The sequence below is a fragment of the Heteronotia binoei genome, chromosome 21 (genome assembly GCF_032191835.1).
Source record: "Heteronotia binoei isolate CCM8104 ecotype False Entrance Well chromosome 21, APGP_CSIRO_Hbin_v1, whole genome shotgun sequence".
Taxonomy (NCBI): domain Eukaryota; kingdom Metazoa; phylum Chordata; class Lepidosauria; order Squamata; family Gekkonidae; genus Heteronotia; species Heteronotia binoei.
Window position 1 is genome coordinate 177,446,279 of NC_083243.1, and position 24,260 is coordinate 177,470,538.

Here is a 24,260-nt window from a genome sequence, read left to right on the forward strand (position 1 = left end):
TTGAGTGTTACGAAGAACTCCATGGAATGAATATAGTCAGAAGAGCATTTGCACCTTAAAGGGTGTCATTGGGTCCCTTGGAGGATGTTTTATGTGAGGGCATCTTGGGGAGAGTTCATGTCTGAGTAAGAGCATCTGAATACCAAATAAGGTAGCAAGCAGGCATTCAGTGGCTTTTCATCCAGTGTGCCCACTTTCTTGCTACTCTGGGGAGCTTTGAGCACTGTGGTTTAAATGATTTTTCTGCAGGTAGAGTTTTGAAGATGATAAAAAAAAAAGCCAAGGGATTTTTGCAAATCCAGATAGCATGTAAGTCACACTGAGCCCTCTGTGAGTGCCATTGCTTAAATGTTTGAAAGGACAATATTTTCATTATTAGGTAAGATTTTTTTTTTACTGGGACATTTCTATCCTGCCTTTCTGCCATAAAGGGAAATAAAAAAGTATTATTATTATGTTTAAAAGGGCTTTTTGTAAAAATAAAAACAAATCTGGGCACAGCCCCCCAACAATATATAAAAACAATAAAAAGTAATATATGTCTATACCAAAGTCCCAAAGATTCTTGTCACAGCCGCAGTAAAAAGAGAAGTTGGATCTCTCTCAGATGCCCCCCTCTCCATAAATCTGCTTTGTAAAGTTTCCCAAACATTGCCAAGGTCAATGCCCACCTATCTTACTTCTTTAGGAAGGTCACTAAAAGAACAGGACCACTATTCAAAGGGACTGTGATCTCATTGAGACAGATATGATAGCCTTGGGTGTGGACACAGAGAGGGAAACTGGGAGGAATGAAACTGGCTAACAGATTCATACCGGTGGTGGTAGAAAGAAGCACGAGTCCGGTAGCATCTTAAAGACTGACAAAATTTGTCACAGGGTATGAGCTATTGTAAGTCACTGCTCACTTCTTCAGATACAGCTAGAAGTGGGAGTCATGGTCCTTTAAGGATTTCGGTCTAAGGTTTTGAGGGATTACAAAAATAAAAACCAACACATTGAACTGAACATGGAAGTAAATAAGAAGCTAATAAGGATGCTTCAAAAGAGATGTAACATAGTCACACCTGTGCATTGCAGTCAAAGCCCATATTGTACACTAATGAATGCTTCTGGATTGTCTTCAAGGTTGGTTCCATGTAGTATGCATTATTATTTATTTGGTTAGTTATTGTCCACCTTTCTCACTGAGACTCAAAGCAGACAAGTACAATCAACAGGATGGGACATCCTGTGAACGATACGATACGGTAGGATTTGGGGTATAGAAATCTGAACAAACAACAAACAGTATTGCAGAAATCTAGCCTCTAGAAACATAGATCAATCTGGCCAGACTAACTTAGTCTGAATAGTTTATGTATAAAATGTAACTAAAGATAAGCATTTATTTCAGCTGTGTTTTATTTTGTAAGGCAAACCTGAGTGGGTCGGGGGGGGTCAACAAGGAAGGAGTGCCAGTGTTCCAAAATAAATTGCCTTTATTTACAATGTTGTAGCGATTGTACTGACCATGTCTGAATGCAGGCCTTTTTCTTGAAAGCCCTGTAAACCTGGAAAAAAGGTATCCGTGTCCTAATCTAATTTCTCATTTAATTCCGTATCTGGTGCCAGAATTGAATGCAGTTATCTGGTGCTAGAGTGAACGTTTTTGGCAACTATACTTAATGTGGAAGACTTTGTTGCCCTCTAATATTGAGATGAGTTATGCTGTGCTTGAGTTTAGTTCCAGATTGAGAATGGCGTATGTCTTTTGAAGCTAGTTTGACTTTGAGAAAGATGGTTATTGAAATGAGCAGATACCTAGGTGCTTATTAGTCTAAACTTCTATTGTTTGCTTATATCTATAAAATTGCTCATTTTGAGCTATCTACACATTCCTCTTGAGGGTTTTTTTTGTGTATTTATTCAGTTGGAATTACTAATTTTGTTATATCTTGATTTTGTCCTCCTTGTGATGTGGGGAGGGACGGTGGCTCAGTGGTAGAGCATCTGCTTGGGAAGCAGAAGGTCCCAGGTTCAATCCCCGGCATCTCCAAAAAAGGGTCCAGGCAAATAGGTGTGAAAAACCTCAGCTGGAGACCCTGGAGAGCAGGGGCTCAGTGGTAGAGCATCTGCTTGGGAAGCAGAAGGTCCCAGGTTCAATCCCCGGCATCTCCAAAAAAGGGTCCAGGCAAATAGGTGTGAAAAACCTCAGCTGGAGACCCTGGAGAGCAGGGGCTCAGTGGTAGAGCATCTGCTTGGGAAGCAGAAGGTCCCAGGTTCAATCCCTGGCATCTCCAAAAAAGGGTCCAGGCAAATAGGTGTGAAAAACCTCAGCTTGAGACCTTGGAGAGCCGCTGCCAGTCTGAGAAGACAATACTGACTTTGATGGACCAAGTGTCTGATTCAGTATAAGGCAGCTTCATATGTTCATATGTTCATTAGCAAGACTTTATTTCCTCCGCGTTGTGATGTATGACTACACCTTGTCCACATTGTGGTACTGATTGCAAATGAATATTAGTGGCTATGATGTCAATATTACAATCTGTGTATTTTTAGCATTAGTCTTTTTCATCTAAAAATAGAATTTCGAGATACAACATACAAGACTTAGAAAGAATTGTGTTTAGATGTATTTATTCATAGTTAGCTATTATCATGGTGTTGTATATTTGGTTTATAATACACTATGATCCTGTAGTTTTTTTCAGAATTCCTGGAGCAGCATATCAGCTGCTGATTATTTCTCACAACTGAAGGCAGTATAGGGCTGAAGCAGAGAGTGGTTCAAGAATATTTTCCCATCTCTGTCTAGTGAGGGGAAACTAAAGTATCTTCCACATGGAGATAATTCTCTGTGTAGCTTTCACTGCTGCTGCAAGTGAAGAGCTTACGGAGGCAACAGAGCAGCCATACAAGGGTTTCCCCTTTCTTGTCTCATCCTCCCATGCGTGCCATTTTTTCCCTTTCTTCCCAAAACAGCACTGCTGTAAGCAGGGGTCATTTTGTAGAAAAAAAGATGCAGGAGCTCAGTAGCACATATCGTTTGCATATGCCCTGGGATCTGTGTAATGGGGAGAAACTCCTCACTGCATGTAGACCTTGGCTGGAGATTCAGGAGCTGCACTCCCGTGAGCTCCTGCTGAATTCAAGCCCTGGCTGTAAGGAAGCCAAGGTGGAGCAAAAAATTTCAGTGAAAACAGCCTGGGTTTTAGAACTTCATTAGTGTATACTGCCTGGAGCAAAATACTGTTGACAGTGCTGGATTCATCTCTCGAAGAAGCCTTGCTTTTTTCCTGGAGGACAGTTGCAGTTTTGGGGGGGAGGGATGAACAGGGCGGTTTATACTGGCCAAATTTGGAAATTTCAGCACAGCAGTACTTTTTGAGTAGATGACAGTGCAGAAGGTGGTAATGTTTGCCAGACTGAAGGTAGGTGGCTATAGAGATTGCTTGGTTAAAAATCTGGACATTTTAAAATTATCTTCTGGTGTTACCCTTTGGTATGGAAGCCTCCGTGGTATGAAGTAATAAGCTGCAAGTCGTGTGGGAGGTGCCCACAATGTGGCACCTTTTCATGCCCGTCTCCCTAGTTTTCAGGAGGGACAATTCTAGTGTGAATTCTTTCCATACAGCCAGGGACTTTTTGTGTTGCCTGTACGGTGAAGCAGGGAGCTATTTTCACACTAGACCTTTAATCCTGGTCTAGCCCTGTCCCCAAGCTGACTTTCTACACTAAAATAATAGAATCACAGAGTTGGTTTCTCTGATTCTATTATTCTAATGCAGAATGTCAGTTTGGGGACAGAGTTAAACTAGGATTAAAGGTCTAGCGCGAAATCGGTCACATAGCGTTCTTCTATCAAAAAGAATCAGATGATTATCAGAATGACATTTTTACCAAATACAAAAGCCACTTTCAGTCCACATCCACTACATCATGTCAAAGAGGCAATGTTAATTAGTTTTTGGAACCTGAAGTAGCTGAGATACTGCAATTCATAGTTCTGCTTGGTATGGATCAACAGAATAGATGCCGATTCAGTGTATTAACTTTGATATTTCTCTTGGCCACCACTACAGGGTATCTGTGGCTGTTGTGCTGTACTAGAGCTAAAAGTTTAGGTTTTCAAACATACCTTCAGAATGCTTATCGGATGCTGTTCATGTCAGGCTTTTTGATCATTATTCTGATGTTCCTTGACCGTTCCTTGATCATTATTCTGATGTTCCTTGACCGTTCCTTGATCATTATTCAGTGTTCCTTGACCGTTTAAGCTATAGCGGGGCCCCAAAGGATTAAACCTCTCTGTTTTCCTTTTTCCTTGTCTTCAACTTGAATCAAATCTACACATTAAGTCTGTAATTTTAAATGAGTCTGGAATGCATTTAATTGGTTAAATATCATCTGACTCTTGAGATTGCCTAGATAGGAGAGGTTTTTTTTTCTCATAAAGCTGGTGTGTTACCACCTCAACTTCTTTGGTCGACCATGGTGAGGCCTATTCTGAGTGGAACCTAGCCTGTTAAACCGCTGTATGGTCTTGGCCACCGTGCTGCAGCTCAGTTTCAGGGTCTTGGCAATCTTCTTATAGCCTAGGTCATCTTTATGTAGAGCAGCAATTTGTTTTTTTCAGATCCTCAGAGAGTTCATTGCCACGAGGTGCCATGTGGAACTTCCAGTAACCAGTATGAGGGAGTGAGAGCGATAACCTGCTCCCCGTTTACACCTGATACCTTGTATCACTAACGAGTCACATGACACCAGGGAGGGAAAACAGCTACCTGAGCCCCATTTGGACATTATCACTTAGGGGTGTACTCACTTTGGTTGCCAGCAGTTTAGACATTAATGGCTGTGTGTTGCGTAATTATGAGGGGACAGCACATTTACGCTGTTGTACAAGCTGTAGACTCACTACTTTACATTGTCTCTCTCTCGGCTTGACTTCGCGAACGAAGATTTAAGAAGGGTGCAGTAGTCCACGTCTGCTGCAGGCTCACTGGTGGCTGACAAGACCAATGTGGGACAGGCAGATCCGGCCACAGTGGCTGCAGGGAAAAGTCTGATTTGGGGTTGGTGCTGTAGCAGTGCGATTCTTCCTCAGTCTCCTTTTGTCCTCAAGACCAGCTATGGCGTGCGTTCTCAAAGGAAGAGACAGCCTGGTGGATGGTGTGCCTCCATGCTTTGCGATCTGAGGCTACGTCAGACCACTGGTGATGGTTGATGCGACAGGTGCCAAGGGATTTCTTCAAGGAGTCCTTGTACCTCTTCTTTGGTGCCCCTCTATTTCGATGGCCGGTGGAAAGTTTGCCATACAGAGCAATCTTGGGAAGGCGGTGGTTTTCCATCCTAGAAATATGCCCTGCCCAGCGCAGCTGCGTCTTCAACAGCAGTGCCTCGATGCTTGTAACCTCCGCCCTCTTGAGGACTTCAGTGTTGGTCACAAAGTCACTCCAGTGGATGTTGAGGATGGTGCGAAGGCAGTGCTGATGAAAGCGCTCAAGGAGTCGCAGGTGATGACGGTATAAAACCCACGATTCGGAGCCGTAGATGAGGGTTGTCATCACAACCGCTTTGTAAACATTGATCTTCGTGCCTTTTTTCAGCTGCTTGTTGTACATTGTACATTGTAGCCAAGTGTCATTTCTTCAGTGTTGTCACATGAATAGATATACTTAAATATTTACAAAATGTGAGGGGGTGTACTCACTTCTGCGACATAGTATAAAACCCAATTCTTCTTTTTTTTTTTTTTTTTGTCGTCTTTGATTTCCTGCCCTGGAGAGATTCTTGTTATCTTCTATGCATTCAGAGCCCACACATGATGTGTTAATTGTGTGGCAGAATCATGTTCTGTTCCTATCCATCACAGCCTAATGGAGGGATGTCAAACTCAGTTGTTTTGGGGGTTGGATCTGACATCAGTGAGACCTTGCCAGGTTGGGCCATGTGTGCCAAAAAACATAATGCCAGGTAGCAGAGTAAAGGACACAGACAAACACAAAGATATTTTAAAAACTTAAAACATTAGCACTTTTTGGTTTTAAAGGTCTGTGTATCTCTCCCCGTGCAATCCAGCTCTCTTAATTGCACAGCACAGCTACTGAGCCAAACCTCTTTTTCTTCTGTTGGCTGAGACTTCTCCCCCTCCTGGTCCCCTGGGGAAGGAAGGAAAGAGTAAGGGCTTCCTTTGAAGATAGCTATCTCTCTTCCTCCTTCCTCCCCAAGGAAGGAGCCTCAGCAAATGGAGAAAATAGAGGCTTTGCTCTGTAACTTTGCTATGCGATTGAGTGAGCCTGGCAAAGCAAGCTGTGATGCAGAAGGAAGCAAGAGAGAGGGAGAAGGAAGCAGATGACAGCCAGTTGCTGGGTGGAGCTGATAGGAGCCCTCAAGGGGCCTGATTCGGCCCCCGGGCTGTATGTTTGATGCCCCTGGCCTAATCTTTTAGGCAACAGCTTTTTGAGGCACACCCTGAAATCATCAGAGAAAACAGAAGTAATTTAAAAAAGAGAGTCCCACAGCTGCCCAGTAATAATGTCATCCTCCCAGAGTCAGAAACGACTGGTGCTTGCACAGGGGATCTTTGCTTTCCCCCATGTTTTGAACTGAAATGACAGTATACAGTTACAGCATATCTATTTTGTGTATTTATATATGTACTTGTTAATGGAAAGGGAGCATGTACAGAACATTTCTATATAATACACACATACACACACACTGGCAAACTAAATACAGGCTCAGTCATCATTCTGTGGTCTTTGACAGCATATATGTATAAAGGTAAAGGTAGTCCCTGTACAAGCACCAGTTGTTTTCAACGCTGGTGTGATGTAGCTTTCACAACGTTTTCACATCAGACTTTTTATGGGGTGGTTTGCCATTGCTTTCCCCAGTCATCTACACTTTCCCCCCAGCAAGCACATATATACACACATGTAGCTATTCTCATGGATTTTTTCTAGTCCAGCTTTTGTCCTGGCCATAGAATCAAGTCTTCACTGGTCACCCTTACAGACAACCTCTGGAGTCACTTGGATTGAGGCAGGTTGGTGCTGCTGTTGCTTCTTGATGTAGCAGCAGCATTTGACACAGTTGACCATAATCTTTTTACCCGCCTTGCTGATGTGGGGATCCAAGGAACTGCCCTGCAGTGGCTCTTCTTCTTTCTCCAGGGTTCAGGGCAGAGGGTGACACTTGGGGAGAGGATTTCACTGTGATTCCCACGGGATTGTGGCATCCTCTCCCCATTATTATTTAACTTCTATATGCACCCCCTTATCCAGCTAATCCATAGGTTTGGGCTAGCTATATCTGTTAATGGACAGCTGGCCAGACTCATCTCCAATTGTTTTGGACAGGGCTTTGAGGGCTGTGGCTGGTTGGTTGCAGCAGAGCTGGCTGAAGTTAAGTCCATCAAAGCTAGAGGTCCTGTACCTGAGCTGCAGGGGACTGGATATAAAAATTTGGTTCCCACCTCTGGGTGGGGCACCACAGACACCAGTGCTGAGAGTAAGGAGTTTAGGAGTGATACTGGATGCTTCATTATCAATGAAGACCCAGGTCTCTGCAGCTGCCAAATCAGCATTTCCCCATCTTCAGTGGCTTTGGCAACTAGCTCCCTACCTTTCCTCCCACAACTTAGCTATGGTGATCCACACAACGGTCACTTCCAGGTTTAGACTGTTGTAACTCACTCTATGCCAGGCTAGCACCTGACTTGGAAGTTGCAGCTAGTGCAAAATGTAGCGGCACACTCGCTAAGTGTGATGTCTCTGCACTTGTGGGAAGGGCAAGATAGAAATTCAGCCAGTGCTACACCAATTGCACTGGCCACTGATAGAGTTCTGGATCTGCTTCAGGGTGTTGGTGTTAACCTTTAAGGCCCTATGTGGGCAGGGACCAACATACCTGTGGGATTACTTCTCCCCATATGTGACCCAAAGAGCCTTGTGCTCAGTAGATCAACATCGACTAGTAATCCCTGGCCCCAAAGACATCTGTTTTGCTTTGACCAGGGCCAGGGTGTTTTCAACTCTAGCCCCAACCTGGTGAAACAAGTTCCCAATGGAGATTAGGGCCTTGTGTGAATCTATTACAGTCTCACAGGGCCTGTAAAATGGAACTGTTCTGCCAGGCCTTTGGTTGGGGCAGTGAATGTCCAACCAATCTGGCCCCTTCTTCTCAAGCTGCCCTTGATCTTGATGGCAGTGAATTTACCATTCTGAGAACTCATATCGATTAGGTTCCATATTCACTTTGATGGAAACAGGCCCAGGACATCACAAGATTTTGGAATGTCATCCTTATTAGGGAATTTGGAATGGTTGTTTTGAGTTTTTAAAGCTGATCTTTCTTTGTGTCTGTATGTTGTGACCTACACTGAGCTCACTTGTGGGGAGTGCAGGATAGAAATCAAGTAAGTAAATAAGTATTCCCTAACGAAGACTCAAAATGTTTCCCTTCAAGTAACTTTTTGAGTCCTCCTTTGCGTAAATTCTGCACAGCAGCAACCTGAGGAGTTTTGTGTCTTGAATCCAAGTGACTGTAGAGCCAATTGTGGTGTTGTTGTTCAGTCACACAGTCGAGTCCACCTCTTTGCGACTCCATGGACCAAGTCATACCAGGCCCTCTTGTCTTCCACCATCCTCCCAAGTCCACTTAAATTCATGTTAGTTACATCAGTAATGCTGTCCAGCCATTTCATCTTTTGCTGTCCCCTTCTCTTGCCTTCTGTCTTTCCTAGCATCAGAGTCTTCTCCAGTGAGTGCTCCCTTCTCATTTGGAGGCCAAAGTATTTGAGCTTCAGCTTCAGCATCTGACCTTGCAGGGAACAGTCAGGGTTGGTTTCCCTTAGGACTGACTAATTTGATCTTCTTGCAGCCCAAGAGACTCTCAAGAGTCTTCTCCAGCCGCACAATTAGAAAACATCTATTCTTCTGCGCTTGGCCTTCCTTATGGTCTAACTCTCACAGCCATACATTATTACTGGGAATACCATCACTTTGACTATACAGACTTTTGTTGGCGGGGTGATGTCTCCACTTTTTATTATAACTGCCTAGCTGTCCTTCCATGGAGCAAACATCTTTTAATTTGATGGCTACAGTCACCATCTGCAATCATCTTGGATCCTAGGAATGTGAAGTTTGTCACTACTTCCAGGTCTTCCCCTTCTATTTGCCAAGGTGTGATGGGGCCAGAAGCCATGATCTTAGATTTTTTGATGATGAGTTTCAAGCCTACTTTTGTGCTCTCCTCTTTCACCCTCAGCAAGAGGTTCTTTAGGTCCTCCTCAGTTTCTGCTATTAGAGTGGTGTCATCTGCATTTCTGAGGTTGGTGTTTTTCCCGGCAATCTTAATTCCGGTTTGTGATTCATCCAGGCCGGCATTCCGCATGATGTACTCTGCATATAAATTAAATAAGCAGGGTGACAATATACATCCTTGTCAAACTCCTTTTCCTATTCTAAACCAACCAGTTGTTCCATATCCTGTTCTGATAGTTGCTTCTTGTCCCTTATGCGGGTTTCTCAGAAGACATGTGAGGTGGTCTGGTACTCCCATCTCTTTAAGGACATGCCACAGTTTGTTGTGATCCACACAATCAAATGTTTTGGTGTAGTCAATGAAGCAAAAATAGATGTTTTTTCTGGTACTCCTATGCTTTCTCCATAATCCAGCAAATTTGATCTCTAGTTCCTCCACCTCTCCGAAACCCAGCTTGTACTTCTAGTAGTTCCTGATCCATGTACTGCTGAAGGCAGGATCTTTAACATGATCTGTAGGATCTTTAACATGATTTTGCCGGCATGTGAAATGTTTGCAATGGTGAGATACTCTGAACATTCCTTGGCATTACCCTCTTTGGGATTGGAATATAAACTGACCTTTTCCAATCCTGTGGCCACTGTTGCATTTTCCAAATTTGCTGACATAATGAGCGCATGACTTTAACAGCATCATCTGTTAGGACTTTGAATAGCTCAGCTGGGATTGTTCAATTGTAAGCCATCCATAAATTTCCACTGAGACTGCATGGATACCTGGATTCATTAGTAGCTGTTTCCCATGCTATTTAACAATTACATGAAGCTACTGGGAGAAGTTATCCAGGGACATAGAGCTAAGTGTTATCCTTGTGTGGTTTTATGATATATTTTATTATGCTATTTCATTTGGTAGCCTCCCTGTTGACCCTGATTGGGCAGAAAGGCAGGATACAAATGTTTTGAATAAATAAAACTCTCAGCAGGCTGCAATAAGGCAGCAGATGCACCAAAGAGATGCATGATGATAGTAATAGGCTGTCAATAAACTGAAACTAAACTTAAACTGAAATTAAACTGCACCTTGCCAGAGGCTAAGCACATTTCAGAGAGCTATGAGAGAGAGCAGATAAGAAGGCTATAAGGGTGAGGATTGGCTTTCTAAACAGCTGGGGAAATTGCTGAAAATTTCTGGTTGAAAGTTCTGGGGAAATTGCTGAAAGTTTATGGTTGCTGGGGAACAGCTGTTTGTTTGGTTTGAATAGGCTGGAGGTGATTGTTGCTGATTGACTGGGAGTGGCTGTGTTCCTGGGGCAGACTGAGAGAAATAGATTGAGTTTCTAGATGCTCTCAATGACTGTGCTATGGAGCAGATAATCACAGAACCTACCAGGGGTGGGGCGATCCTGGATTTGGTCCTAAGTAATGCCCAAGACTTGGTGAGAGATGTAAAAGTGATTGCACCGCTTGGGAGCAGTGACCATAACGTTATTGATTTCGCCATTTGTATAAATAGGGAGTTGCCCCAAAAGACCAGCACAACCACGTTTAACTTTAAAAGGGGTAAATTCTCTGAGATGAGGAGGCATGTGAAGCAGAAACTGAAAGGAAAGGTAAATGCAGTCAAACCCTTGGCGAAGCTTGGTGGCTATTTAAAACTATAATCCTAGAAGCTCAGGTAAAATATATACCACAAGTTAGGAAAGGCATAAACAGGTATAAGGAAAGGCCTGCATGGTTAACAAACAAAGTAATGGAAGCTGTAAAAGGTAAGAAAGATTTCTTTAAGCGGTGGAAAGCTAGTCCAAGTGAGATTAATAAAAGGGAACACAGGCTGTGGCAAATCCAATGCAAGACTGTGATCAGGCAGGCAAAAAGGGACCATGAGGAGCATATTGCAAAAAAACATAAAGACCAACAATAAAAATTTCTTCAAATATATTAGAAGCAGGAAACCAGCCAGGGAGGCAGTGGGGTCCTTGGATGACCAAGGATAAAAGGATTACTGAAGGAGGATAGGGAAATGGCTGAGAAACTGAATTCATTTTTTTGCCTCAGTTTTCACTGTGGAAGATGAGAAATGTTTGCCCCCTCCAGAACCGCTAATTTTGGAAGGGGTGTTGAAACACCTGAGGGGACAAGAGAGGAGGTCCTACAACTGATAGACAAATTAAAAACTAATAAGTCACCAATTCTGGATGGCATACATCCAAGAGTTCTGAAAGAACTCAAAGATGAATTTGTGGATCTCCTGACAAAAATATTTAATCTTTCATTGAAATCTGCCTCTGTTCCTGAGGCCTGGAAGGTAGCAAATGTCACTCCCATCTTTAAAAAGGGTTCCAGGGGAGATCCGGGAAATTACAGGCCAGTCAATCTGACTTCAGTACCAGGGAAGTTGGTAGAAAGCATTATCAAGGACAGAATGAGTAGGCACATTGATGAACACAAGTTATTGAGGAAGACTCAGCATGGGTTCTGTAAGGGAAGATCTTGCCTCACTAACCTGTTACAGTTCTTTGAGGGGGTGAACAAACGTGTGGACAAAGGGGACCCAATAGATGTTGTTTACCTTGATTTCCAGAAAGTTTTTGATAAAGTTCCTCATCAAAGGCTTCTTAGTAAGCTCGAGAGTCATGGAGTAAAAGGACAAGTCTTCTTGTGGATCAAAAATTGGCTAATTAATAGGAAACAGAGAGTGAGTATAAATGGGCAATCTTTTCAGTGGAAGACGTTAAGCAGTGGGGTGCCGCAGGGGTCAGTACTGGATCCCATGCTCTTTAACTTATTCATAAATGATTTGGAGTTGGGAGTAAGCAGTGAAGTGGATAAATTTGCAGATGACACTAAATTGTTCAGGGTGGTAAGATTCAGAGAGGATTGTGAGGCACTCCAATGGGATCTGTTGAGGCTGGGTGAGTGGGTGTCAACGTGGCAGATGAGGTTCAATGTGGCCAAGTGCAAAGTAATGCACATTGGGGTCAAAAATCCCAGTTACAAATACAAGTTGATGGGGTGTGAACTGGCAGAGACTGACCAAGAGAGAGATCTTGAGGTCGTTGTAGATAACTCACTGAAAATGTCAAGACAGTGTGCGATTGCAATAAAAAAGGCCAACGCCATGCTGGGAATTGTTAGGAAGGGAATTGATAACAAATCAGCCAGTATCATAATGCCCCTCAGGGAAGTCGACAAGGTCCTCTGTTCTGTGCGTCCGACTACTTGTTATCTGGACCCATGTCCGTCCTGGCTGGTAAGGGCGCACCAGACGGAGCTATTGGTGCCACTTCAACAGATCGTTAATAGCTCCTTGACAGAAGGGTTAGGGTTCTGTGCTTCATCCACTTCCTAAAAAACCATTTTTATACTCGGTTGAAATGGCCAACTATCGACCGGTGTCGAACTTTCCCTTTTTGGGCAAAGTCATTGAGAGGGCAGTGGCAGCACAGCTACAGGGGTTTTTGAATGACACTTCCGCATTAGACCCATTTCAGTCCGGTTTTCGCCCGGGACATGGGATGGAGACGGTACTGGTTGCTCTTTTGGATGAACTTCTAAGACATCTGGATTAAGGTGGATTGGCAGTGCTGTTGTTATTAGATCTGTTGGCTGCTTTTGATACAGTCAACTACCAGCTGCTGTTGCACCGCCTTGCCGACACGGGGATTCAGGAGTCTGCCCTCCAATGGCTTACCTCTTTTCTCCAAGGTCAGGGCCAGAGGGTGGCAGTGGGAGAGAAGTCGTCATGGAGACACCCACTAGTATGTGGGGTGCCTCGGGGTGGTTCGCTTCCCAACACAATTTACCATCTACATGCCCCCCCTCGCCCAGATTGTCCGGAGCTATGGGCTGGGATGTTACCAATATGCAGATGACACCCAGCTCTACCTCCTGATGGGCGGCCAGGTTGACTGCATCCCAGAAACTCTAGATCGGGCATTACAAGCTGCTGTGAAATGGCTCAGACAAAGTAGACTGAAATTGAATCCAGCAAAGACAGAGGTTCTGTACCTAAGCCGAGGCGACCTGGGAAGAGAGATCCCTTTACCGACCTTCGATGGGGCACCTTCAGTGCCAGCTTTGAGGGTCAAAAGTTTAGGGGTTCTTCTGGAGCCTTCATTAACTATGGAGGCCCAGGTGGCAGCCACTGCCAGATCTGCATTCTGTCATCTTAGGCAGATGAGACAGTTGGCTCCATACCTGGAATGCAGCAACTTGGCTACAGTAATTCATGCAACAGTCACCTCGAGAATAGATTACTGTAATGCCCTCTACATGGGGCTGCCTTTGACTCGGACCCGGAAGCTGCAACTGGTGCAGAATGCTGTGACCAGGTTGGTATTGGAGCTGCCTTTACGGGTGCACATCCAACCTGCACTGGAGACGCTGCACTGGTTGCCTGTAGTGTTCCGAGCCTGGTTCATAGTGCGGTCTCATTTGGAATACTGTGTACAATTCTGGTCACCGCACCTCAAAAAGGATATTATAGCATTGGAAAAAGTCCAGAAAAGGGCAACTAGAATGATTAAAGGATTGGAACACTTTCCCTATGAAGAAAGGTTAAAATGTTTGGGGCTCTTTAGCTTGGAGAAACGTCGACTGCGGGGTGACATGATAGAGGTTTACAAGATTATGCATGGGATGGAGAAAGTAGAGAAAGAAGTACTTTTCTCCCTTTCTCACAATACAAGAACTTGTGGGCACTCAATGAAATTTCTGAGCAGTAGGGTTAGAACGGATAAAAGGAAGTACTTCTTCACCCAAAGGGTGATTAACATGTGGAATTCACTGCCACAGAATGTGCTGGTGGCTACAAGCCTAGCCAGCTTCAAGAGGGGTTTGGATAAAAATATGGAGCAGAGGTCCATCAGTGACTATAAGCTACAGCATATTATTGGAACTGTCTGGGGCAGTGATGCTCTGTATTCTTGGTGCTTGGGGGGGTGCAAAGTGGAAGGGCTTCTAGCCCCACTTGTGAACCTCCTTTTTTTGGGGGGGGGGCACTGTGAGACAGAGTGTTGGACTGGATGGGCCATTGGCCTGATCCAACATGGCTTCTCTTATGTTGTTATGAAACTCAAACCAGATAAGGCTGCAGTGCTGCTGCTTAATACAGCGGAAGGAGGAAGAGAAGTAGGCAGTCTTGGATGAGCCTTCATTCTCCTGTAGTGTCAGGATTGGGGCCTGGAGCCGGGACCGGATCTACAAGTTTTTTGAGGGGGGGGAATTAAAAAATGGCACCCCCTTATGGGCTATTCTATCTTATGGTCCCATAGAGTACAATGGACTTCATATCCCATTTGGCACCCCCCCTCTGTCAGCGCCTGGGGCAAGTACCCCCCTCTGCCCCTGCCCCTGGATCCGGCCCTGCCTGGAGCATATTTAGACATTCATCCCTTCAGATGGATTCTTAGGTCTCATCAGTAGTATGTAATGCTTGTGATCAACTTTAGTTGGTTTAGTAGTTACCTTGCTTCTGAGAAAAGTGAGATTTGTATTGGGGTCATGTTCAGAATAGGTTAATATAATACTGGCTGTGTAATACTGCCTTTGGAGGCTGTTTAGGAAGCTTATCTGTAACAGAATGCAGCTTTAGAGACTAACTGGTATCAGTTTATAGGATATTCTTAGATCCAGTATAAGAAAATGTCACTGTCAAATCCGTTTTCAAGCACAATTAGAAAATGCTGAATCAGAGTGACATAGAACTCATGTTGACCTGTCTAACATTAAGGTCACCACCAGATCTCCTTGCTCCGTGTATACCCATCTTCTGTGAAATGTGTGCCTGCTAGAGACAGGGCCTTTTCAGTAATAGTGTCTCGCTTGTGGAACTTTGCCGTACACAACTTTAGACATCATCTGAAGGTTTCTCTGTTTCAACAGTAGCTTGTATTTGTTGATTTATGCTGATTTGTACTGGCTATTATTACTTGGCCATCAAGCCTTATTTTAGCGTTTTAGTAACTTGTATTTTTTACCATTAGTTGCTGCTTTCAAATACTGGTATATTTAACTGATTTACTGGAGCTTTTTTGCCTAGGGTTGCCAAGTTCGACTCAGAAAATATCTGGGGACTTTGGGGGTGGAGCCAGTAGCAAGGGTGTGACAAGCATGACTGAACTCTGAAGAGAATTCTGGCAGTCACATATAAAGGGAACACACATCTTTTAAATGCCTTCCCTCCATTTGAAAATAATGGATAGGGGCACCTTCTTCTGAGGCTCTTAGAATTGGACCCCTTGGTTCAATGTTTTTGAAATTTGGGGGGAGGCACTGGATGTTATGCTGAAAATTTGGTGCCCCTAACTAAAAAACCCCCCAACCCCCCTAGAGCTTCAAATACTCATGGATCAATTCTCCATTATACCCTATGGGCATCTATCTCCATGGCTTATAATGGAGTGCCCTGAGGACATTTTCCTCCTCCCCACCCACCGTCTGATAATCCTGAAGCAGGGGGAGGGCCTCCAAACCAGGGGATCCCCTGTCCCCACCTGGGGATTGAAACCAAGCAAAAGCTATGAAATAGTTAATGAAAAAAACTCAGTACAAAGCTTCTATAACAAATTTATAAAGGCAAAAACTTTATAACTAAATAACAAGTGCTTGAAGAAATACAATACAAAAATTCACAACATTCTAATTACATACACATAGCAATCATAACTCATCTACAAATTTCAACATTTCATTCATTTATTCTAGTCCTTTTAATAGCGTCAATTTCTGACTTGTAAAAACTCACAACGATTCACCCGTTCCAGCGGGCTGAATTAAAGTGCTGGTGCTCCGATAATTTAACAGGAATAGTTTCTATATCTTTTCAACATGCTATATTTTTTTCAACAAATCTCCGTGTCAGATGATTGAATTTATACAGCGGGATATGCCCCTCTGAGGAAGATTTTTTTTCCAGAAACAGAAGTTAAGGTGCGTTCCTGTTAAGAGGCTTGTGACATGCCCACTTCAACTTCACGATTGGAAAGTTCTTGCATGAATTTTGGAAGCCAGAAATTTGGCATAACTGAAAAAGCATGCTGGAAAAATATAGAAACTTTTCCTGTTGAATTATTGGAGCACCAGCATTTTAATTCAGCCCGTTGGAACGGGTGAATTGTTGTGAGTTTTTACAAGTCAGAAATTGACGCTATTAAAAGGACTGGAATAAATGAATTAATGAAATATTGAAATTTGTAGATTTATGATTGCTATGTGTATGTAATTAGGATGTCACGAATTTTTGTATTGTATTTCTTCAAGGACTCGTTATTAGTTACTAAGTTTTTGCCTTTATAAATTTATCATAGAAGCTTTGTATTGAGCGTCTTTCCGTTAAGTATTTCACAGTTTTTGCTTGGTTTCAGTCTCCTACTGTGATACTCTAGGCGTCCCAACCCACCTGGGGATTGGCAACCCAATGCTGCTTTATCCTTGAATAATTATTTTCTGGTTTTGTATTGGTTTGCTTAATTGTGAACCACTTGGAGATTCTCTGGCTGAAAGGCAGTTGAGAAATATATATATATTTTTTAAAAAAATAGAGACAGCTTGTGGTATTCTGCTGCAGATGTAATCGGCGTTTCTCCTATATGAAGTATTAGCCACAGAGGGCTTTCAAGCACAGCTAGTCACAACAGAACGTGTTGCTTCTTGGTATGGGCCTGTTTCATAGCTGCTTTCTCATGAGTGCTGTCTTTGAGCTCAGCATGTTGGCAGGGAGAATTCACTGCCACTCCCTATTTTTCAGGCATCCGAATTCTTGAGGCCTGACTCAGAGGGGCGGGAAGCTGCATTGAAGAGCTAAGAATAGAACTCACTCCACAAGAACAGGCAACAGTATTGCACTGGCCACCAGCATACGCAGCAATTGTACCTGCTTAATAGTTAAAGGACCTGATTTCCTTGTTTGCTGGACTAAAGGCTGCTGTGTATTGAATTTGTGCCTAATTGTAGACTCTATCCTTCAGATGCACTCATTTGATTAGTAGAATATTACATTTCTTGTCCTGGTCCTGCATTGGATAATCATGCTGTCGTATGATAACAGTCATAAGGTTGGAAACTGCCAATCATGAGAGGCAAGGAATTAGCAAAGGTGGGTCTTTCCCACTTTCTGCTTCACCTCGTGATTCGTGAAAGGGTCAAAAGACCCGCATTAATCATATGACAGAGCGACTGGTGTAAGCAGGGTTGAATTCCTCCTTGTGCTAGTGAATAGCCAGACTTCTTCCCTTCAGCAAGGGAGGATTTCACCTTCTATCACTTAATAGCTGCCCACTCATGTCCTGTGGCATTTTTGCCCTGGAATGTTCCTTGGTCTTAGGCACTAGTTCTTTGAGTACCCTAAGGAACAGTCTGGAGATTCCCCCTACCCAAAATCCTTCTGGTTCATGGAATCATAGAATCACAGAGTTGAAAGGAGCCATGCAGGCCATCTTGTCCAATTCTAATTATTCCCATGTAGGAGAAAATTAACCAGCCTTCCCATGGAAGAACATATCTAGGTGAAAACTTTTGACATTAAACCACTGATGTTCTTAAAGTAGAGTTTATACATTCTTATGCATCAACATCTGATTTTTTAGAAGCTGAAATAACCAGGCACTTGGGATTTTTTCCTTGTCATCTTCCACTGTATAGTTAACTAATCTACTTTACAACTTGAGAATGGCAAACCAGTCAGCCAAAAATGCCTAAATGTTTACAGACTGCTAACGTAAAGATGCAGGCAACAGAAGAAGAAGAATTGAAGATTTATACCCCACCCTTCTCTCTGAATCAGAGACTCAGAGCATTCTACAATCTCCTTTATCTTCTCCCCCCACAACAAACACCCTGTGAGGTGAGTGGGGCTGAGAGGGCTCTCACAGCAGCTGCCCTTTCAAGGACAACCTCTGCCAGAGCTATGGCTAACCCAAGGCCATTGCAGCAGGTGCAAGTGGAAGAGTGGGGAATCAAACTTGGTTCTCCAGATAAGAGTCCGCACACTTTACCGCTACACCAAACTGGCTCTCATCCAAACAGGATTTAGAGCCAAGCATAATCTTAACATCAAAGCTAAAATTAATGGTTGACATTGTAAGTTTCTACCAGAACAAGTTTGTTCAATTTAAGTATCCTAATATTTAAGAACCTGTCTACCTGAAGGTAGTTATTTGCTTTCAACAGTGCTACATGGTTTTAAAAGTGCCTTATGCTTGATTAATTTAAGACTATTCATATTTCACAAACTCCTGTGAAAGAGCCCATTACTCTTAAACTACAGGATCAGATGGCAAACACGCTCCATGAGATTTTTTCCAACATTTATTACAAGCAAAAAAATCAGTCAACAACAATTTAACAGCATAGTTTACCTACAAATATAAATAAATGTTGAATATTAGGTCAGCAGGGAAGAACCTGCTGACTATCCCCGGGCCAAAAGAGGTAAGATTCCAGAGTACCCGTACTCGGGCTTTCTCTGCTATGGCTCCACAGCTGTAGAATCAGCTCCCAGAAGAAATGCGGGCCCTGCGGGACTTTGAACAGTTCCGCAGGGCCTGGAAGCCCATCTTGTTCCGAACAGCCTTCACCAGCTGAAACTGCTAAGCTACTAAGTAAACTTGCCAGCGATTATAGCACCAAATATACTAATGTTTTTAGAATTTGTATAGATTTTAATCAATTGTAGTTAAATATTATTTATTGTACAATGTATGTACTAAGTTCTTGTTGTTAGCCGCCCCGAGCCGCTTTGGTGGGGAGGGCCGGATACAAATAAAATGTGACTGACTGACTGATTATACCAAAGTTAGAATGTAGCCATCTTCATTGCCCTAAGTGATAGAGGATCTTCAGAAATGAGACTGGGTCCAAATGAAAGTGTGAGCGAATCAGTTCAGTTCTTTTAAAACATTCTCATACTTGATGCCAATCCTATGGGAAACTTTTGCAGTATGATCCCATGAAAGCAAGTAGAGGATGTAGCATTACTTAACATCAAATTAAGGCAAGTTACAGGACTGTAGCGTTGGGGTTCTCCTATGCATGCACCAGAAATTAATTCAGTCTGCTCTCATATAACTAGTATTACTGGAATTTCATACTAGTAGAGTAACTCCACATCAACCACTTTGCTTCTCATATACATACTAAGGAGAACAACTTGGTTTTGCTACATACATAAGAGAGAGTGTGACAAAAGTTTGTGAGAGAGTGGATAAAAGTTATAATTGAAGTTATGCACGTGCCTTTTTCAAGCACCAGCTTGTTTTTGGGAATGCCATGTTTCAGTAGAGTTCATCTATTTCTGTCTAAAAGGGCTTTTCTTGAGCAGGAATGCAGTTCCAACTGGCTTGGTCTCAGGGGTGTGGCCTAATATGCAAATAAGTTCCTGCTGTGCAAAACAAATGGTAACATCAAGGTGTGTGGCCTAGTTTGCAAATCAATCTCTGCTGGGCTTTTTCTACAAAAAAAAAAGCCCTGCTGAAAGTAATTTTTATTTTGTTCCTCCACTGAAATTCAATTTACAATTGGTCTAGTTACTTGTTATTGTCATGTCACTAAGAACAAGCTGGTCTATGATCTGGGTGAGTGTTTTTTTTTTTAAGAAACGACAGAGAAACACACATTCATAGTAAGAGTTCAGTCAGTATCCAACTTGTTATTTGAAGAAGAAGAAGAAGATATTGGATTTATATCCCGCCCTCCACTCCGAAGAGTCTCAGAGCGGCTGACAATCTCCTTTCCCTTCCTCCCCCACAACAGACACCCTGTGAGGTGGGTGGGGCTGGAGAGGGCTCTCACAGCAGCTGCCCTTTCAAGGACAGAGGCTCAGAGCGGCCTACAATCTCCTTTCCCTTCCTCCCCCACAACAGACACCCTGTGAGGTGGGTGGGGCTGGAGAGGGCTCTCACAGCAGCTGCCCTTTCAAGGACAGAGGCTCAGAGCGGCCTACAATCTCCTTTCCCTTCCTCCCCCACAACAGACACCCTGTGAGGTGGGTGGGGCTGGAGAGGGCTCTCACAGCAGCTGCCCTTTCAAGGACAGAGGCTCAGAGCGGCCTACAATCTCCTTTCCCTTCCTCCCCCACAACAGACACCCTGTGAGGTGGGTGGGGCTGGAGAGGGCTCTCACAGCAGCTGCCCTTTCAAGGACAGAGGCTCAGAGCAGCCTACAATCTCCTTTCCCTTCCTCCCCCACAACAGACACCCTGTGAGGTGGGTGGGGCTGAGAGGGCTCTCACAGCAGCTGCCCTTTCAAGGACAACCTCTGCCAGGGCTATGGCTAACCCAAGGCCATTCCAGCAGGTGCAAGTGGAGGAGTGGGGAATCAAACCCGGTTCTCCCAGATAAGAGTCCGCACACTTAACCACTACACCAAACTGGCTCTACACCAAACTTGGTTGGAATGATCCAGCTTACTGTGTTGATGCTAGATTCTGTGCATGGAAAATATGGAGAATCCGGTATTTTAAAAGTTTCATTCTAAAAAGAAGAAAGTCTGTGTGTCTACATGCATGTTTAATGAGATGCAAAACCTATGGAAACAGTTTGTTCATATCATTTGATTAGAGTCCCAGTCTGGATTGGCAATGTGTAAATTCAATAAAAAAAACAAATGCATCTATTTTGAAAACAATATTTGCCACCTGATGATCAGGCAAGACAGGATGTTTTAGAGTTCTCTAAAACTTGGCACATGAACTCATGTAAATACGAAGGATCGCTTCCTCATAAATATTTCAGGAGGAAGAGTCGATAGAACACCCGTTAATACTGTGGATGCTCAAATGTTGAGAAAGAGGGAAAACAACAACAAAATATCTAAATAAAATCAGATGTCTTTAATAAATCTGATCAAATACAACAAATATCTCAAGATCCAATAATCACCTCCTCGTACAATTCATAATGGATATCAATAGGTCTTCAAGGTTATCTAAATCAGACAGATCCAGCAGCATTACAAGGCCAGTACTCTTGTGTTAGTTATCAGTGCAGGCTTCCATATACTGTATAATTTTTGACTCTCTTGTGATCCATGTTTATATATGATTAGCTGAATCAGATCTTCATAGCATTTTGTGTAATTTGTTTGTATTTGACACCTGTACGCTGTGCTTATAAGGCACACTCTAGACTTTTTTTAGATGTAGGGAGTGCTAACTTTGATTTATTAAAGACATCTGTATTTTATTTAGATATTTTGTTGTTGTTTTCTCATTTTGGGGGGGGGTTACATGATTATTATGTCTTTTCTGGTTGGATTTTTATCTCTCCCCACCCCCCATTTCTGGGTTATTATCCCAGAGCTGGAGTTCTGTACTCTGTGCATGACCTCGGGGACCTGAGGTGAGCAGGACAAATAACCTGGGACTGGGATGTAACGTTAATAAACCAGGGGCTTTTATGTATATTGCAGCATCTCAACAATGCTATAATGGTCCTTGTAATTATAATGCTTGATAATTGGAAACAGAGACAATAATTGCACAGTTTTTTACTCAGTCCTTTTTAACCTGGAGAAATACCTTTCTAGGCACTTCATGTTTCTACAGCTGGATAATGGAACAGGAAATAATTGCTCCTCCATTCCAGCCTATGTACTGTGTCCTCTCTCCCTCCCATGCTTTCATCAGTCTGATACCAAGTCCATGGACTTTGCTCCCATTCTGCAATTCAGCAGTAGCTATACCTGACCTCCAGGAGAAGATGGGGATTTCCAGTCCTTTAGTTTCTTGTTTAACAGATCATTTCTTCTTGTACCTTGCTTGCCTTTTGCTGTTATGCCATGGCACTAATCATGACCTCTGAAGATGAACTCTTTGTCTGGTGCAAGCAGCTTGTATACTGTTACTGAGAAAAGACAAGGATGTCTGGTTATGTGTCCTTGCTTTTGTTGAGATTTTTTAATGGCTCTGGTACATTTTTTAACAGTTATTTTCTTCATTTATAGTCTGCCTTTTTACTAAGGCTCAAGGTAGATTGCAAAATTAGAAAACGATGTGGTGGAAACAAACCCATTTAATAAAGTGGGCTATTGAATTAGAGAACAATGCAATTAAAAACAGTATAATACAAAAGTGAACAATGCAATAAAACTGCCTAGGATTTTTCACAAACCTTAAAGCTACAACCCTGTTCCCTTTATTAAAAAGTTACCTATAACAACTTTGTTTTGCACATTCTGCAGAATTATAAAAGTAGGGTGGGGTGGGGACTAACTGACCTTGTTAAATTTCTTGCCCTTTGAAATTTCTTGCCCTTTCTTGCCCTTTGCCTGAAAGCATACTGTTCTGCCTTAAGCATTGAGAAATGTGTTGTTAGCAAACAGCAGATGAGTATGACTTCTCATAAGCAGCTTGCTAAATGTGTTTATTTTATTTGAAAGCCACATTCTCTAATATTACTTCCATACAGCATAATAGTTCCCTGGTTTTAAAATATTCATAATTAAGAGTACCTTGTGATACAGACAAATATGACTGGATTTCCTGTAACCTTTTTCACCCTAAAGCAGAATGATGAAAACTTTCCTTCCTGCCCTGTTCTCCCCAAGTCTCAGCCCTCATTTCCCCCGATATCCCTAGTCTCCCAAAGCATTACCAAGGTGACAAAATACAGTATATGCCCAACCCTGCTACTTATATCTATATATTTTCTCCTGTATGTCCAGTAGTACATTAGGGGCCAGAGGTTAGTTCAGGGAGATAAAAGTTCAGTCTTCACTTTCTTAGTGCTGCTGCTTTGCCTCAAAACCATATCCCTAGCAGCCCTGTAGCTAAAAATCACAGGGTGAGGGGGGCCACAGGGGGGGCTTAGGAGGGGGGGTGAAAGCTGAAGAGTCTGGGGGCCACCCCTCTCCCCCCCCCCCCTCCAGTGTGATTTAAATTGCATGTAAACTCCATTCCCCTTCTAGCTTTCCTGGAGCTCAGCCTGCAGCAATCAGCTTCCAGTTCCGAAGTTCAAAAGAAGGCTGATTTGTGTGGTCTGCGTTTCCTCCCCATTTCCCTGCTTTCCGGTACCCTTTCCAACCAGGAGCATTAGGAAACGCGTGTGGCTTGTACACGCTGGCTGGGGGGAGATATGTCCTGGCTGCCCTCCTCCCTCCCTCCTATTCTAAAAGGACTCTATGTCATGGGTGCTGGGGACCCTGCAGAAGAAGCCAAGCCTGCAGAGCCTGCAGAAGGAACTGTGCCCCTGCCACCTGCACCAGTGCCCCTGCCTCCTGCTGAAGAAGATCCAAGCCCCCCTGCCTCGCCCTCTCGGGTGGCTCGTGTGCGTGACCGCCTTCGTCGGGACCTCAGGGATCGGAGGAGGGCGGCACGCTCACAAGTAAGACGCGCCCTGAGTGTTGAAAGGATTCTGGCCCTTCTAAGTGTGAGGATGCTTAAGTTTCGGCAGGATCCCTGGCTGCTGCTCTGAGACAGCAATTAGCCCAAATGAGCAACAGGCAGCAGAGGGCTATATAGCTGTGGGCTTTGGGAGGAGGCTTTGTGGAAGCAACTAGTCACATACCTGACATCCTAGCATCCACTCCGGCTCTTGACTTTGGCTTTGGATTCCTGACTTTGGCTTGGACCTCTGGACCCCCTGACTTCGGCTTCGGAACCTCTGACCTGTGATACCTGGATTACGATTCTGTTTTGGCGCCCTTGGACCCACCTTGCTCACCAGTTGCAGACCCTGGACCGCCCTGGACTTTGCCTGACTCAGCCCCAGCTCGTGACACTCTAGCTGCCCTGTGCAATCTAGGGGGTTCTCTCCTCTCCACCCACCCAAGAACTTACCATTCAGGCTCACGGCGGTGGAAAATAAGGCAGCACATGGAATCCCCAGCTGCTCATGGCTGGACTAAGGGCTGCTGGGAGCAGGGGGTGGGGCTGGTTGCCCACCTACCCACCCAGCGTTTGGAATCTGCCCACCCACCCAACTCTGCCTCAGAGTGCTTCAGGGGAGAGCTTGGCAATGCTGCTACCTGCTTCATGTGCTGAGGCGATTGGGGGAGGGGGTCCCA

At 43.7% G+C, this 24,260-nt stretch overlaps 1 protein-coding gene across 3 annotated transcripts in view; it reads left to right on the top strand.

Annotated features, from left to right (window-relative positions):
• Window positions 1-24,260, top strand: part of TMBIM1 (transmembrane BAX inhibitor motif containing 1) — a 131,182-nt gene that overhangs the window by 19,064 nt on the left and 87,858 nt on the right. The window lies entirely within an intron of this gene.